General features: G+C 44.2%; 1 pseudogene; it reads left to right on the forward strand.

Annotated features, from left to right (window-relative positions):
- The first annotated feature begins 6720 nt into the window (after positions 1-6720).
- LOC139018239 (ras-related protein Rab-11B-like) lies at positions 6721-7265 on the forward strand (annotated as a pseudogene).
- The last annotated feature ends 9432 nt before the right edge of the window (positions 7266-16697 follow it).

Consider the following 16697-nt stretch of genomic DNA (forward strand, 5'->3'; position numbering starts at 1 on the left):
TGGAAACCGGCTCTTAGGAGAGAGATTGGGGCTGTAGACACAGATCTGGGAACCACCTGCAGAAATGTAATAGCTGGAACTGAGGAGATAGATAAGACCTTGGGGCCTTAACCGGTTTGGCTCAGTGGATAGAGCATCGGCCTGCAGACTCAAAGGTCCCAGGTTCGATTCTGGTCAAGGGCATGTACCTTGGTTGCAGGCACATCCCCAGTAGGGAGTGTGCAAGAGGCAGCTGATCGATGTTTCTCTCTCATCGATGTTTCTAACTCTCTATCCCTCTCCCTTCCTCTCTGTAAAAAATCAATAAAATATATTAAAAAAAAAAGACCTTGGGACAAAGCGAGAGAAGAGGTCAAGGACAGGGCCTTGGCAAGCTATTCATTCAGCAGACCTTTACGTGAGATCATTATTATAGAATCTGGAGCAGACAGCCCAGCTCTGCCATTTACTTAGGCAAGCATCTTGAACACTCTGTGCCTCAGTTTCCTCATCTATAAAATGAGTATATTAATAGTGAGAATTTTAAAAGCTAATACCTGTAAGAATGTAGAGTATAGCAGACACTCTAAAGGCAATGTGTACTTGATATTATATAAGGGTTAGCGGCTCCTCTCACAGTAGTTGTTAGAAGGGCTGGGTACTGAGCTGGATTCTGTTAATACATCTCTTACTGAGCAACCTGATGGTGTAGAGAGCAGGTAAGCAGCCTATTACAGTAGCCTGGTCTGTGCTGCAGTGGAGGCACGTGCAGGGCTTTCTCCAGCTTATAAATTACGGATGAGGAATCTACGTGTTGCGGGAGGTCAGGGAAGCAGTCAGTTGTCAGAAGCGAATGCATAGACTGTTTCTGTTGCTTACCTGGATTCTCTAACACTCTGTACTTATTCCAAAGAGTATTTTCTCCTGGTCGGAGAGTCTACAGATAAGAGGGATATAAAGCTGGTTGAGCATCAGGAACATTCCATCAGGCATTAATAATTTGAATGTAATCGATTCTGAGGAGGGGTGCCATCCCAAATATGGGGTGCAGGAGCTACTTTCTTTGTTCTTTTCTCCAGCCTGTGCTTTTGACCAGCCCTACCACCCCCGCACCCCCGCCTCCCACCTCCCGCCGCCACACACACACACACACACACACACACACACACACACACACGGATTCCTTAGCAGCCCTGAGGCCTAAAGAGGTTGGAGACCCTGGGTTCCCCCCGGCCTTCAGGCTGTGAAAGGTCTTGGCCAGTGCCAGGAACTCCAGGCGCCTCCCGAGCTGTGAAGCTGCCTGTCAACTGACCAGCCTTGGAAATCAGCCTTATTTAGAACACATTCAATCCCTTCTTTTCTCTGATTTCATTTCCTTTTATCCAAATTGCCTTTCTCGGTTTCCATAGAAATGGAGGCTTGTGGCTGGGCTGAGATTAACAGGCTCCATTGCCATATTCTGTTTCTTTCTCACTTTCCGGTTTGATTAAACACTCACAACTCCAGCTCTCTATCTCCCTGGTGTAAGTGAGGGGAAATTCATCACTTTGTTAGCAGGTTACACATAACATACACGTCTGATTTGTAGCAGGTGCTCTTTGGTTGTGTCAACATCATAGTTGGTGGCTTGGAGTAAGAAACATGAATTTCCATAGATGCTGATGATAAATGAAGTGTTAGCTGGTGGGATCCTGAACAACAGGGCATGGAACTGTCTCTGTTTCAAGGTGAGGAGGGTGAGGAAGGTCGTGCTGGTTCTGAGTGGCCCTAGTACTGCTCCAGATCACACATGGCCCTGCCTTCCCTGGGCCGAGTCTGTGTTCCGCAGAGTGACAAATCCCCCAAGACATGGAGGTGTGGGCGGGCAGTCTTAGAGGATGTAGGGAAGTATGGGGGAAAACAGGCTTGTACTATGCTCAGCAAGCTCAGAGGTGCAACCTAAGCCCAAGTGGCTGTCTCCATGGGCTGGCATGAGAGAATTATTGTGTCCGTGCCTTTTAGTTGTGCCATGACTTTGCAAAGCAAGTTTACTGAGGTCTATTTTTCACACAGTGAAATTCATCATTTTTATGTACAGTTCTGTGAATTTTGACACTGACAGACATGCAGCCGTCACTGTAATCAAGATGTATAACAGTTCTGTCATCTCCCCAAATTCTCTTGTGCCCCTTGTCCACCCTCCTCCCACCCCTCACCTCTGGCATTCACTGGCCTGTTTTCTGTCTCTTTAGTTTTGCCCTTTTCAGAATGTCATGTGTGATGTGACCTTTTGAATCTGGCTTCTTTTCCTTAGCATAATGCATTTGTGATTCACCTGTGTTGGAGTGTCTATAATTCTTACAGTAACTCCTCAAGGTAGGAGTCATCTGAATTTCATAGAAGGGGTTCGCAAGGCTCCAGGGGATGCTGTAGGGGAAGAAAGACTTTGTCTCTTAGCCTAGGTCCATGAAGTACACTGACAATAGGCAGATCAGGAGGAAGGTATACACATTTATTCATTTTTAATACTCTGTGCACAAGGGCACCACGAACAAAATTGAATACCCTCTGAAGTGGTGAGATTTTTTCCCCTTTATTGATTAAGATATTACAAATGTGTCCTTATCCCCCCAATGTCCCTCACCCCCCCCCCCCAATCCTGCCCTCACCCTCATCCCCTGTTGTCCACATCCATTACTTATGCTTATATGCATGCATAGAAGTCCTTTGGTTGATCTTTCCCTCCTCACCCCCACCCCTCCCCTGCCTTCCCTCTGAGTTTTGTGCAGCTGATCGATGCTTCTCTGTCTCTACATCTGTTTTTGTTCATCAGTTTATGTTGTTCATTATAATCCACAAATGAGTGAGAGCATGTGATATTTATCTTTCTCTGACTGACTTATTTCACTTAGCATAATGCTCTCCAGCTCCATCCATGCTGTTGCAAATGGTAGGAGTTCCTTCCTTTTTACAGCTGCATAGTATTCCATTGTGTAGATGTGCCAAAGTTTTTTTAATCCCCTCATCTGCTGATGGGCACTTAGGCTGATTCCAAATCTTAGCTATTGTAAATTGTGCTGCTATGAACATAGGGATGCATATATCCTTTCTGATTGGTGTTTCTGGTTTCTTGGGATATATTCCTAGCAGTGGGATTACTGGGTCAAATGGAAGTTCCATTTTTAGTTTTTTGAGGAAACTCCATACTGTTCTCTACAGTGGCTGCACCAGTTTGCATTCCCACCAGCAGTGAATGAGGGTTCCTTTTTCTCTGCATTTTCGCCAGCACTTGTCTTTTGTTGATTTGTTGATGATAGCCATTCTGACAGGTGTGAGATGGTACCTCATTGTCATTTTGATTTGCATCTCTCGGATGATTAGTGACTTTGAGCATGTTTTCATATGTCTTTCAGCCTTATGTATGTCCTCTTTCGTAAAGTGTCTATTTTTTGCCCATTTTTTGATTGGGTTGTTTATCTTCCTTTTGTTAAGTTGTATGAGTTCCCTATAAATGTTGGAGATTAAACCTTTATCAGAGATATCATTGGCAAATATGTTCTCCTATGCAGTGGGTTTTCTTGTTGTTTTGTTGATGGTTTCTTTTGCTGTGCAGAAGCTTTTTATTTTGATATAGTTCCATTTGTTTATTTTCCCTTTAGTGTCCATTGCCCTAGGAGCTGTGTCAGTGAAGAAATTCCTTCGGCATATATCTGAGATTTTGCTACCTGTGGATTCCTCTAATATTCTTATGGTTTCCCGTCTTACGTTTAATTCTTTTATCCATTTTGAGTTTATTTTTGTGTATGGTGTAAGTTGGTGGTCTAGTTTCATTTTTTTGCATGTGTCTGACAAAATTTCCCAGCACCATTTATTGAAGAGACTGTCTTGACTCCATTGTATGTTCTTGCCTCCTTTGTCAAATATTAATTGAGCATAGTGGTTTGGGTTGATTTCTGGGTTCTCTATTCTATTCCATTGGTCTATATGTCTGTTCTTGTGCCAATACCAGGCAGTTTTGAGAACATGAAGTGGTGAGATTTGAGAGCTTATGTGCCATCTTAATAGGGGAAGGGGTGTAGGCAATTCAGGGGAGAGTAAATGATTTCTAGAAAAGATGAATGAATGGACCCTTCAAAGAATAGATGGGAGATACAACAGCTGTGAGAAGGTATGCCTCGGTGTGGTGCTGACTGCCGGCTTCCTTTCCTGAGTCACTCTTCTCTGGTTGATGAAATCCCAGGGGAAAGGGGATTTATGACAATTGAGTTCCTTTTGGAGGACTGGTCCTTAGATAAGAGGAGTTCAGAGGATCTCTCTCTCTCTCTCTCTCTCTCTCTCTCTCCTTTTTCTATTTTTCAAGTGCTTCAGCTCAAAATAATCAACATAGCAAAATGGCACAATGAGGTTGGCATGTTCTTAACTCCATTACTAAAGCATACCAGCTCACAATCAAGGGTGGAAATAAAGACCACCCACATGAGAACAAGTAAAGGCTATTTATTCAGACCTTGCTCTAATAAGGGAGTCAACCACCATCACTTGCATCTTGACAGAGACTCAAAAGCAGGCAGGGGAGTGGGAAAGCTTTATAGTGGGCAGAAGGAAGGCTTCAATTGGCAGCTGTTGGCATGGGGAAGCTGGATGCAGGCTAACTAGAAGCAGAGCATCCCATGCGATTGCTGAGGGCCGTGGTCGGCAAACTGCGGCTCGCGAGCCACATGCGGCTTTTTGGCCCCTTGAGTGTGGCTCTTCCACAAAATACCACATGCAGGCACACGTACAGTGCGATTGAAACTTCATGGCCCATGCGCAGAAGTCGGTTTTCGGCCTGGGCGAGTCTATTTTGAAGAAGTACTATTGATATTTGGCTCTGTTGACTAATGAGTTTGCCGACCACTGGCTTAGGGGAACAAATTTGACTTTCTCTTGTTGGTCCTCAGTTGGAAGTGAGGACAAAGCTTAGGGAAGCTGTCAGGTATCGATTAAATCCCAGCCACACAGGACCGATTGCTATAGAGGCTGTGATTCGGTCATGGACTGGCTGCTGCAGGCTGCGGTTTGCCTTTCCAGGCTGGTTGCTACAGGCTGTGGGTCTGCCTGGAGGGATCAGAGAAGGCTTCACCGAGGAGGTGCCCTTTAGGCTGAGACTTGAAGCATGAGCAAGAGTTTGCAGGTAGATACATGCATGGGGCTGGGAAGGATGGTGTCTGAAGCAGAGAAAATGGCAGATGCAAAAGCACAGGGGCCTATGACAACTTGATGTTTGGGGGACCCATGAGTGGCTCCATGCTGCTAAAACATGAAGTGCTAACATGGGTGAACAAGAGGTGGGGTGTAGGGATCTGTCCTGTCATGAAAGGTCCTAGAAGCAATGCTGAGGGGTTTCTATTTTTATTTTATGGGTAAAGACAGCTACTGAAGGATTTTAGTGCGGGAGTGACATAAATCAACTCAGTATGCTAGAAACATTACCAACAGTGGAGAGGGTAAATTAAACGAGAGCTACATTATGATCAAGGGAATATGTGGGAGGCTAATTCAATACTCAGAAAAGAGATGAAGCCTTTAATTATGTCAATGACAGTGGGACTGGAGAGAAGGGGGTAAAATCAATAGGACTGAAGAGTGATTGAATATGACAGGTAAGCCTTAACTACCAAGATGAGAAATGCTGGAGAACAATGGGGAATTGATTCCGTATTAGACCTGTGGAGTTCAGAGAACCACAGTCCAGTAAACCTCTAATCCAGTGGTTTTCAACCTTCCTAATGCCGCGACCCTTTAATACAGTTCCTCATGTTGTGGTGACCCCCAATTTCATTGTTACAAATTGAACATAATTAAAGCATAGTGATTAATCACAAAAACAATATGTAATTATATATGTGTTCTCCGATGGTCTTAGGTGACCCCTGTGAAAGGGTCGTTCGACCCCCAAAGGGGTTGCGAGCCACAGGTTGAGAACTGTTGCTCTAACCCATCCTCTCCATAGTCCAAACTGTTCAGTCCAATGAACATACCTGATCACATTACCAAAAAGATATTTTAGGATTCTCTTCCTGACTCGAATCTACCTTTCTACCATGAACGCATACTTCAGACCCCCCTTGCAGCTTATCCTTGCCCAAATATCCTCATGCACTTTCAGGCAGCTGTGCCTTTGTTTGAGGTCCCTGATGCCCGAGCACCTTGCTGCCTCCTACTTGGCTGCTGGGACACTACACATCCCTTAGAACTTAGCACCAATATCTGTGCAGCCATCCTTCACCACCACCACCGCCCCAAACTTGAATTAAACTCATCCTTTATTTCTTTAAATCAAATTTTCCATATTTATATTTGAACACTCAACATAATCGGACTTGAGCATTCTGTCTTTGCATCTTTTCTGAAAATCTAAAATTATTCCAAATAAAACATTTATTTTTTTTAAAGTTCCACAAAAGTTCTCTTATGCCCCCAAAGGTTGAGAACCACAATCCTAGGGTATCAGAGCAATCTGTTCAGACACAAACAGATCTGAGCACCAGTCCTGGCAAGACCGTTAAAGGATCTTTAAACATTTATTTAAAGTCTCTAAACATCTATTTCCTTATCTCTAAAAGGGAATGATACATCTCTAGAGTTGCTATGAAAATGAATTGGCAGGGCAAAAATCTAAAATTCTTAATTCATGCCTGGAATTTAGTAAGTGCTCAATAAATGATGTTAATAGTGACTGATACCACCGCTGCTCCTGCCCCTTCACTCCTCGGCCGCGCAATGGGCACCCGAAACAACTACCTCTTTAATGTTGTCCTTATCGGAGATTCTGGTGTTGGAAAGAGTAATCTCCTGTCTCGATTTACTTGAAATGAGTTTAATCTTGAAAGCAAGAGCACCATTGGAGTAGAGTTTGCAACAAGAAGCATCCAGGTTGATGGAAAAACAATAAAGACACAGATATGGGACACGGCTGGGCAAGAGTGATATCGAGCTGTCACATCAGCTGTAGGTGCCTTGTTGGTTGATGACATCGCTAAACATCTCACATGTGAAAAATGTAGAGCGACGGCTAAAAGGACTGAGAGGTCATGCTGATAGTAACATTGTCATCATGCTTGTGGGCAATAAGAGTGATTTGTGTCATCTCAGGCAGTTCCTACAGACGAAGCAAGACCTTTTGCAGAAATAAATGGCTTGTCATTCTTTGAGACATCAGCTCTAGACTCTACCAATGTGGAAGCTGCTTTTCAGACAATTCTGACAGAGATACACCGCATTGTTTCCCAGAAGCAAATGTCAGACAGACGTGAAAATGACATGTCTCCAAGCAACATTGTGGTTCCTATTCATGTTCCACCAACCACTGAAAATAAGCCAAAGGTACAGTGCTATCAGAACATAGAAGGCTGTGTATAGTCCATTTCCCAGATCTGAGATTTAAATATATTTGTAATTCTTGTGGTCAAAAGAAATAAATAAATAGATAGATAAATGATGATAATAGTAATAAGTATTAACTATTCTTGAAAGCCCCAAACAATAAAGCTAATCCCTCTTCCACAATCCAGCTGATAAGATGTTTATATGAAGTCTCCAAGGACATAAGAGGAAAGGTAAAGGATTGTAAGAAAAAAAAGAAAGCCTAATGTGAGATAACATGAATAAGCCCCCAGCACAGGGCCTGGAACACAAAAAGTGTTCCATCAGTCAGTGTTTGTTAAAGCTGCAAATGTAAATTCTGAGGTTGACTAGAAGGCAAGACCCGGAAGGAGCCCATGCTTACAGGGCAAGGCCTCAGCCAAGATGTGAAATATTTTATCAGCTTCCCTCCAACCTTAGGTGGAGGCAGGATTTCACCTGGCATCCCAATTCCTTGGTCTGTTACAGTAGGTAAGTAGCTCTTGGTAGGAAGGGGCAACTTCACAGACACCTCAGGGGACAGCCACATCCTCCGCCAAAGGTAGTGGAAAGAGGATTCTTTCACATTATCGCAGGAAAAGCATTTCAAGGATACAGGTATAGGAGGAGGGGTGGCATTGTGGCAAGATTTATTAGAGCAAAAACAAAGGAAGTGCTTAGGCCATGTCTCATCCACAACAAGGTGGTCTCACTGTGAAAGAAGTCCAGCCCCTATGGCCTCAGGCCCACACTTGTCCTCAAGCTGGTGGCTTTCCAATCTCCCTAGGGAACAACCTCTACTGTGAATGTGCTATTCAGTACATTACTGGAACCAGCAAAGGGAAATGCCTTCTGCTGGGCACATTCACAGTAGAAGCGAAGATGGTGCAGGGGGAGGGCCCAGCACAAGCCTGGTGCAGGGGGAGGGCCCAGCACAAGCCTGGTGCAGGGGGAGGGCCCAGCACAAGCCTGCAAAGAGTCAGGGAAAAGACTGGTTAATTTGAAAGAAAGCCTGCTCTTTCCAAAGTCAGAGATAATATAATCAAAGTTTAACCAAGGCCCAGAGTTCATGCGTTCTCTCTCTGTAGCAGGCACAGGGGCTCAAGTGCAGACCCAAGCACAGTGCCAGCCTTGAGCCGGCCGGAAACAGAGACTGAGCTAGACTACTGGAGCTTCCAATATCAGCGCCCAGGCAAGGGCACAACATCTCTGGACCCTGGTCCTCCTGGCTTGGTGAGGACAAGTGTGGGCCTGAGGCCCCAGGGGCTGGACTTCTTTTATAGTGAAACCACCTTGTTGTGGATGAGACATGGCCTAAGCACTTCCTTTGTTTTTGCTCCAATAAATCTTGCCACAATGCCACCCCTCCTCCTATACCTGTATCCTTGAAATGCTTTTCCTGCGATAATGTGAAAGAATCCTCTTTCCACTACCAACGGTTCCACTGCTATACAACCACACTGGTTCTGAGAGACACATTGACTAACTGACTGGAGACCCACCAATTCCAGGAAGACTGCCCTTTGATACCTTTTCTCAGAAAAGCAACTGTAAGAGTGAGACTAGAGCCAATGAATGTGGAAGCTTATTAAAACCACACATGACGGGGGGGAAAAAAAGGACACATATGTAATACCCTTTGTAATGCTTTAAGCAATAAAAAAAAACAAAAAAAAAAACCACACATGAATGGTCAGGCAGGTGAGTGGTGGCACCTCTAAGGCAGAGATTCTCAGTTTTGACTTTATATTAGAGTCATCGGGGCAGCTCCGAAAAATCCCAACACCCAGATCCAACTCCATTAAATCAGTCAGAATCTTGGGGGATGAGGACCAGGCATCAGTATGTTTTAAAAGCCCCCCTGAGCATCTTTTAGGTTCAGATAAGGTTAAGAATCACTGTTCTAAGGGCAACCCTTGGCCAGATGCCCAACAGAATACAAACAGCCCATCCCGAACTTCCTCCTGAGCATTCGTCTCCTCTCTCCCAGGTTGGTGTCTCTTGTGTCTCCCACCCATATTTCACTGCTGGCCACACTCCCACTCAGGTACTCGTATTTGTCTATGCAGACAGCTGGCAATTGAACTGATTTTACCCTGATATCCTAGCCCAGTGGTTGGCAAACCACGACTCACGAGCCACATGTGGCTCTTTGGCCCCTTGAGTGTGGCTCCTCCACAAAGTACCACGTGCAGGCGCGCACGTACAGTGCGATTGAAACTTCGTGGCCCATGGGCAGAAGTCGGTTTTTGGCATGATCAGGAGATTCAGCCCTCTTCAAGCTGTAAGTGGAAGTGCTAAATGATTGGCTTCATTGATTGGCTACCAACTGCAATCTGTGCTCAGGAAATGAACATGTTGACCAGTGAGTTTTGCAAAGCCAATCATCATGGGAATTTTATGTCAATATGACCTACCAGAAAACAATAGTGCCTGAGTCATTCAGAGTACTAATGGTGTGACACAGGGACTCCATTAGCCACATCAGCATGCCTGTGAACATCATGCCAGGCCCATGCTTAACCTACTCTCTGAAAAACACAAGTGGCTGGAGTAGGCCCTCTCCCCTCTCTTCATTCTGCCTGGCTCTTCTGGGAAAATTGTGAGGACAGCTTGTTCTGCCTCTCAGCAGGAGGAAGGACACATGCTTTGTGTTTTCTCAACAAAGGAAACAATAGCTCTCAGTTGTTCTAGTGTAGCCAGAGAGAATGCAGAACTTCCCAGGTCCTACCTCAGTGTAGTCATTTTTATTAAGAAGAATGAATAGTCAGATCGGAAAGAAGAAGATTATATTAGCCAGAGGACACAGAGATCCAGGAGAAACAAAGATCACATAAGAGCTCAGAATTCATCCAAGTGACTTGGAGACCCCTCCCCCGCCGATAAAATATTTTCTATTGTACTGGGAGACATTGCAGTTGAAATTTTGGAACCTTTGTTGGTGCCTCAGGAAAAGAGGGTGGAAGAGAAGTACAAGACAGGGGAGGCCAGTTTTAGCCCACCTATTCTAGTTCAAGTGATACTGGCTGCTATAACATCTCAACCCCAAAGTCTCAGTGGCTTAACACAATAGAGTTGCCCATCTCTATGACACCGTCTGATCTGAGTAGCATGGCCAGCCACCTTCCACATCAATATTCAGGGACCCAGGTTCTTTCCATTGTGTGGCTCCAGCCTCCTCATAGGTCAGGGTTTTTCCCATTCAGCTTATAGATGAGGGAAGAAACTCTAAAAATGTATACCTCTTTATCTGCTTCTGCCCAGAAATGACAAACATCACCTCTGCCATATTTCATTGGCCAGAGCTCAGTCACATGGCTTCACCTAGCTGTGTGCCTAGGAGGAGAAGGAAATGGGCTCGGTATGACAAACCAACAGAAAAAGTTAACTGAAATAAAGATTCCAGACCACAATGTCAGCCTAAGCCTCACTCCTCCTGATCTACCATTCTGTTTTCTTTTAAAGACAGTTTGAATCTTCTTGCTGATTCTTTCCCTATCTTTACTTTGGCCACTACGAAGCTCAACTATAGAATGTGTTTACAATGTGTGCTTCTATGTATAAGTAGAGGCCCAGTGCATGAAATTCGTGTGGGGGGCGGGGGCAAGGGGTACCTCAGCCCAGCCTGTACCCTCTCACAATCCAGGACCCCCTTGGGGGATGTCCGACTGTTGATTTAGGCCCAATCCCTGGGATCGGGCCTAAACCGGAAGTCAGATATCCCTCTCACAATCTGGAACTGCTGGCTCTTAACTGCTCTCCTGCCTGCCTGCCTGATCACCCCTAATCACTCACCTGCCTGCCTGATTGCCCCTAACTACTCGCCTGCCTGCCTGCCTGATTGCCCCTAACCACCTCTGCCTGCCTTCTGATTGCCCCTAACCACTCTGCCTACCTGCCTGATTGCCCCTAACCCCTCTGCCTACCTGCCTGATCACCCCTAATCACTCACCTGCCTGCCTGATCACCCCTAACTGCTTGCCTGCCTGATCTTCCCTAACCATTTCTACCTCGGCCTCTGCCACTGCGGCTTCATCTGGAAGGACATCCGGAATGACACCCGGAAGGTTGTTTGGCTGTCTGGTCTAATTAGCATATTATGCTTTTATTATTATAGATCTTTTTCTTCTAGCCTTATATTTCAGTTCCCCATTCATTTCCTCTTTTATCACATTTCTTTCTCCATCTTGGGGAGATGGATTTGTGTATGAAGAAGATACCTTTGGGCTCCTATTTTTATGGTTTGAAACCAAGTTTCAAAGTCTGGTTGTTTGCTAAGGATCTTATGAATTTGTTTTGGGCTCTGCTAGGGTCTAGTTTTATGAATTGATAAGAAAGGGTGTTTGCTTATCTATGTGTTTAGGAGGAGAAAAGGGAAATTAAGGGGGGTGGAGCTGTGTGCCCTGTACTTGAGTAGACACTCTGAAATGATGTCCATTGAGAAAGTGGCCCAGCCCAGATATGAGCCTCTGTGTGAATGCATAGGACCCTGGGTTGCAGGTTGGCGGCAGTGAGGTGACAAAGTGCAACCAGAGGGAGAAAAGGGGCCTAAGTTTCTTCCACTGCCACAAACCACAGTGCAGCTCTGCCATGGAAATGCAGTGGGTCTAGCAGTGGCAGGTACTCTCAGGATGTCCCCAGCCACAGAGGTGGGGAGACATGGCTTGGTAAAGAGCAAGAGCACAGGAGTGTGAGTGTGGTCTTCCTCCTGGTGGGAGAATCGCTCTTAGGTTTGTTGTTTGGTTTGGTTTTGGAAGGGTGCTGAGGTTCCCCATAAACAGGTAGAGAGAACTTGTTAGTGTAATTAAGAGATTAATGCTGGTATGAATACAACCGCCTTCAAACTCTCAAGCTCATGAGAGGCTTGGGCTATTGCAGTTTCATTCATTTTTGTAAGTCACTTCAAACATTTTGAAAATGAGATCAGGCTTGTTATGAGTTTTTGTCCCCCAAAAGGATATGTTGAAGTTCTAACCCTTAGGTACCTGTGAATGTGACCTTATTTAGAAACAGTATTTTTGCAGATGTAATAAAATTAAGATGACATCATTATTAGATGCCCTAATCCAATATGACTGGTGTCCTTATAAGAAGAGGAGAAGAGACCCAGGGAAGCAGAGATTGGAATGATGTGCCTACTAGCCAAGGAACACCAAGAATTGCCAGCAACCACCATAAGCTAGGCAGAGGGAACAAAGGAGCCTTCCCCAGAGCCTTCAGAGAAAGCACGGTTCTGGCGACACCTTGATTTTGGACTATTGGCTTCTGGAACTGTGAGAAGATACATTTCTATTTTAAGATAGCCAGTTTTCAATTATTCGTTATAGCCCTACAAAACCAACGTGGGGCTGTTAATAATCATTAAAATGACAAAGTAGAAACAGCAGGCTAACTGGGGAAAATTGAGCTGCCCAGGAAAAACAACTGGGAAGGTAGGGCCCTGTCTATGGTGCTGAATCTGCTCCCAGCCAGGTTGACCCCATCTCCTCTCTTACTTGACCCTGATCACTGCTACTTTGATCTTTTGCTTTTTCACTGGTCTTGGAACCATTACCTTGACCTCATCTCATTAGGCCATTGCAACCAATCATGGCAAATTTATATGTGCCCAGACCAGAACTTTCACCACACCTGAGGGTGTCTCTGCCCTCAGCTTTGCAGAAATCTACTTCTCCCCAACTCTCCTGCTGTATCATGGCTTTAAATGTAACTAAAGGCTCATGGTACAAAGAGCCAAGGGGATTGCTGAATTGGAGGAGGAAAATGCAGCTGGGCATGGCTACATGTGCTTCTTTGAATGCCAGTCTGAGCTCTGATAGAGAGAATGTCAGTCTAATAGAATGGAGTCTGCCAGTACTAGTCAGTATAGGGTAGGTCATGCTCTGATAACAAACAATACCCAGATCTCATCTGACCACAGGAAAAGTTCTTGCTAAAGCAACATCTGCTGCAGGACCAGGTGGCTCACCAGAACAAATGTCCTCAATGTGTTGGCTCATCATTTCAGGCTGCTTGATCTTATAAAAATTTGCTCCATATAAAAATTTGCTTCCATGTGTTGAAAGTTGTAACAAAGAAAGAGGGAGATCTGGTGAGTTAACCAGCAAGAATTAAGTGCTTTGGTCCAAAAGTGATGCAAATCCCTCTCCTCATTTTATTGGCTGTATGTGGCCAATCTGAACAACCATGTCTAACTTCAAGGAGGAAGGGAAGGGCAATTCTCTGTTTACCTGGAAATAGAGGAGAACTAGGTGTTGGTAATCATTTGTATTGTCTACCACACTGTTGGTGCAATGAATTCAATTCAGACATACCTTGTTTACCAGTTCCAGCTCTGCCACTCACAATAATGAGTCCCTCCTTTGCCCTGAGTCTTATTTCTTCTCTTTGTGTAAAGTGCAAATGACACCTGTCCTTCCTGTTGAGATGCAGAGGAACTCATGTACTGGTAATTGCAAGTGTTCTGAAAGCTGTAAACACTGGCTTTTGTTAAAATTAATAGAAGTCAAGATTTAATAGAAAAGGGAGCTGAGGTTTCTAAATAGAGAAACAACAAATTACACAAATAGCCTTAGAGGAACTACTGTTAGCAGCTGTGATTAGAAAAGGGATTGATTTTTCATTGGGTCCTTAGTCCTTACTGCCTCATTTAACTATTTTTTACATTCCTTTTACTCATGGATTTGTTTTGCATGGTTTTGTTTTTTTACTTTCATATTGCATTTATTGGGGTGACATTGGTTAATCAAATTATATAGGTTTCAGATATACAATTCCATAATACATCATCTGTATATTGTATTGTGTGTTCACCACCCCAAGTCAAGTCTCCTTCCACCACCATTTATCCCCATTTTCCTTTACCTTCCCCAACTTCCCTTTCCTTCTGGTAATCACCTTACTGTTGTGTGGATTTTTTTTTTTTGCTTAATCTTTTTACCTTTTTCACCCAGCCTACTCAAGAATTGTTGATTGACTCTTCATGAACACAGAGTATAGGAGAAAATAACTAGCATTCCTCTTCTTTACATGATTTTGGAAACCAACTAAAAATAGAAAGGAGTGAGGCTCAAGGAGGATAAAATACCAGTTTTGTTCATAATTAAGTTGACATTGGAGAATATGAGTGTATGTGCAGCAGTGGATTTCTTAATCCTGAATCCTAGAACTAGACAGACATACCTCCTAAAATTATTCCAGTGTAATCTAATTGTGATAGGACAAAATGTATGTAGGTAGCTATGTAAGCAGAAAAGGGCAAACCACTTCCAAGACTTTGGGTGATATAATAGAACAAAAAATAACCAGTCTTCCTGATTCCATCTTGCTTGAGCTTGCCCAGTTCCCATAACATGCCTGTTAGCACTTCTGCCTAGTCCTGCACATAGATATGCTATTCATTAAAGGGATCTAACCTGCAACCTAGGAATTACTGAAACAGCTTCCCAGCTCAAAATAGTACTGGAAGATAGGGCCCTGTCATGGTGCTGAAGGAGATAAGGAAGGTATCTATAAAATAATGATTGTTTAGCAAAAGGTTTATAGGAACATTATGACTGGGACAATGGCAATCAGAGTTTGTTGACCAAAAGCAAAGAAGTTTCACCATCCCCCTGGAACCCTTGCTGACATCCAGATGTCTTCAGTTATCAATCACCTCCTGACCCCAAACCCTTCCCATTCCACACTCTTCCCTTGACATAAAAGAAGCCTGAATTCTGCATTTTCCCAAGATGGTTCTTTAGGATGCTAGTCCTCCATTTTCTTGGCTTGCTGGCTTTCTGAATAGTCACTTTCCTTGCCCCATCTCCTTGTTAGTCGACTTATTGGCTGTCATTGTGGTGAGCAGAAGGAGCTTTCACTTAATTACAATGCCAACCATAAAATGAATGTAGAATAGAATGCAGGCTCACCATCCATGGGTGTGCACTGCACAACTCTCGGGGTATTATAGTCTATTTGAAGCCCCCCACTCACCTGGAGTTGTGACTGCATACAGTGACACTTGTAGAAAGAATGGATAACTTTTGGGGGTCTAAACTGCTTTGAGGGTCTGATGAAAAACAGGAATATCACTATCCTCTAGGAAAGGTGCACATCCTATGGGGAATTCCACAAATAATTTCCAGAGCAATACAAACTGCTGAAGCCCATCTCTGGAGAGGTAGTTAAGAATTCCTCGAGAAGATGATCTATAAAATACTATATAGCTCTGGCATTCTGCAATTCCGGGGCAACCTTCTGATTGCAGGCTTTGCTTGACAACAACCTGGGGAAAATGCGTGAATGCTAAAGTTAAGAGACCACCTACAAAACCCAAGGCATGCATTAGTACAGAGCCCAAATGGCTCAATCCTGAAAAGCTCATGAAAAATCCACAGTAGCCATTGAGTCGGCTTTTGAAAGGACGGATTTGTTTTTCTCTCTTTTGACATTTAAAAATTGCACTTATTTTTATATGTAAAAGGAAAAAGGAAAGAGACAGAAAACAACCCCCATGGTTTCTGTGCTGCTGGCATTTGTTTGGAACAGGCTTTGTTTCAGGGGTCACGGGGCTGCATCATTCCCTGGCTTGCCATTGCTGTTGACTTTCCAGTGGTTGCTGTCAGTCACTTCCCAGCCCTGCTCCTCACGTGCTTTTGCCTCTGAAATCATGTGGAAGAGAAGGACAAACAGGGTTATGTGAGGGGCTGACCTTGACGGAGCTTTGAGATATCCCAGGATGTGGTGGACATCGCTGGGAAGACACAGGCAGATGTATAGAAATCTTTCTGCTGCTTTATGTCTATGAACAGAAGTGCCTCTTTTCTTCCCTTTCCTTCCCCTCTCAGCTAATCTATCATGAAATGATAATGCAATATTTCAAAGCTGATTTTTTTTAAGACTTCACTCTTAATGTGAAGCACACCCCCATCTTTTTGTGGTAAGAAGCTGATTTTCATTTCTCTACAGATGTAGGACCACTGAGAGGGCAGACACAGCGGGCACACATGTCCTCAAGGACACTGGAAAATATGAGTGGTGTGAATGTGGACAACAGGACTGATATTTTCTCCTTCAAAGGACTTTCGTCTTCTGAGAGCCCCGTCCAGAAAATTGAGAAGGCAGGACAACAAGCAATAACCTGCTGGGAGTGCTCTCAGGGAAATTAAGATCCCTCATCCTTAACAGCTTAGACTGGGCTAAATGGAAATTTTATATAGGTGTTTAATTTATTGGCAACAGTCGGTGCCTTCCATCCTATGCAGTGGTTTGAACCAGCCGTTCTCAAGCCTCAGAATCATCTGGATGTTAGTTAAAATAGTTGGTGAAGATAGTTGGCTCCACCCCCAGAGTTTCTGATTCATTGGGTCTGA

Source organism: Myotis yumanensis, unplaced genomic scaffold (genome assembly GCF_028538775.1).
Source record: "Myotis yumanensis isolate MYYU_CA2020_CCGP unplaced genomic scaffold, mMyoYum1.0.hap1 SCAF_10, whole genome shotgun sequence".
Taxonomy (NCBI): domain Eukaryota; kingdom Metazoa; phylum Chordata; class Mammalia; order Chiroptera; family Vespertilionidae; genus Myotis; species Myotis yumanensis.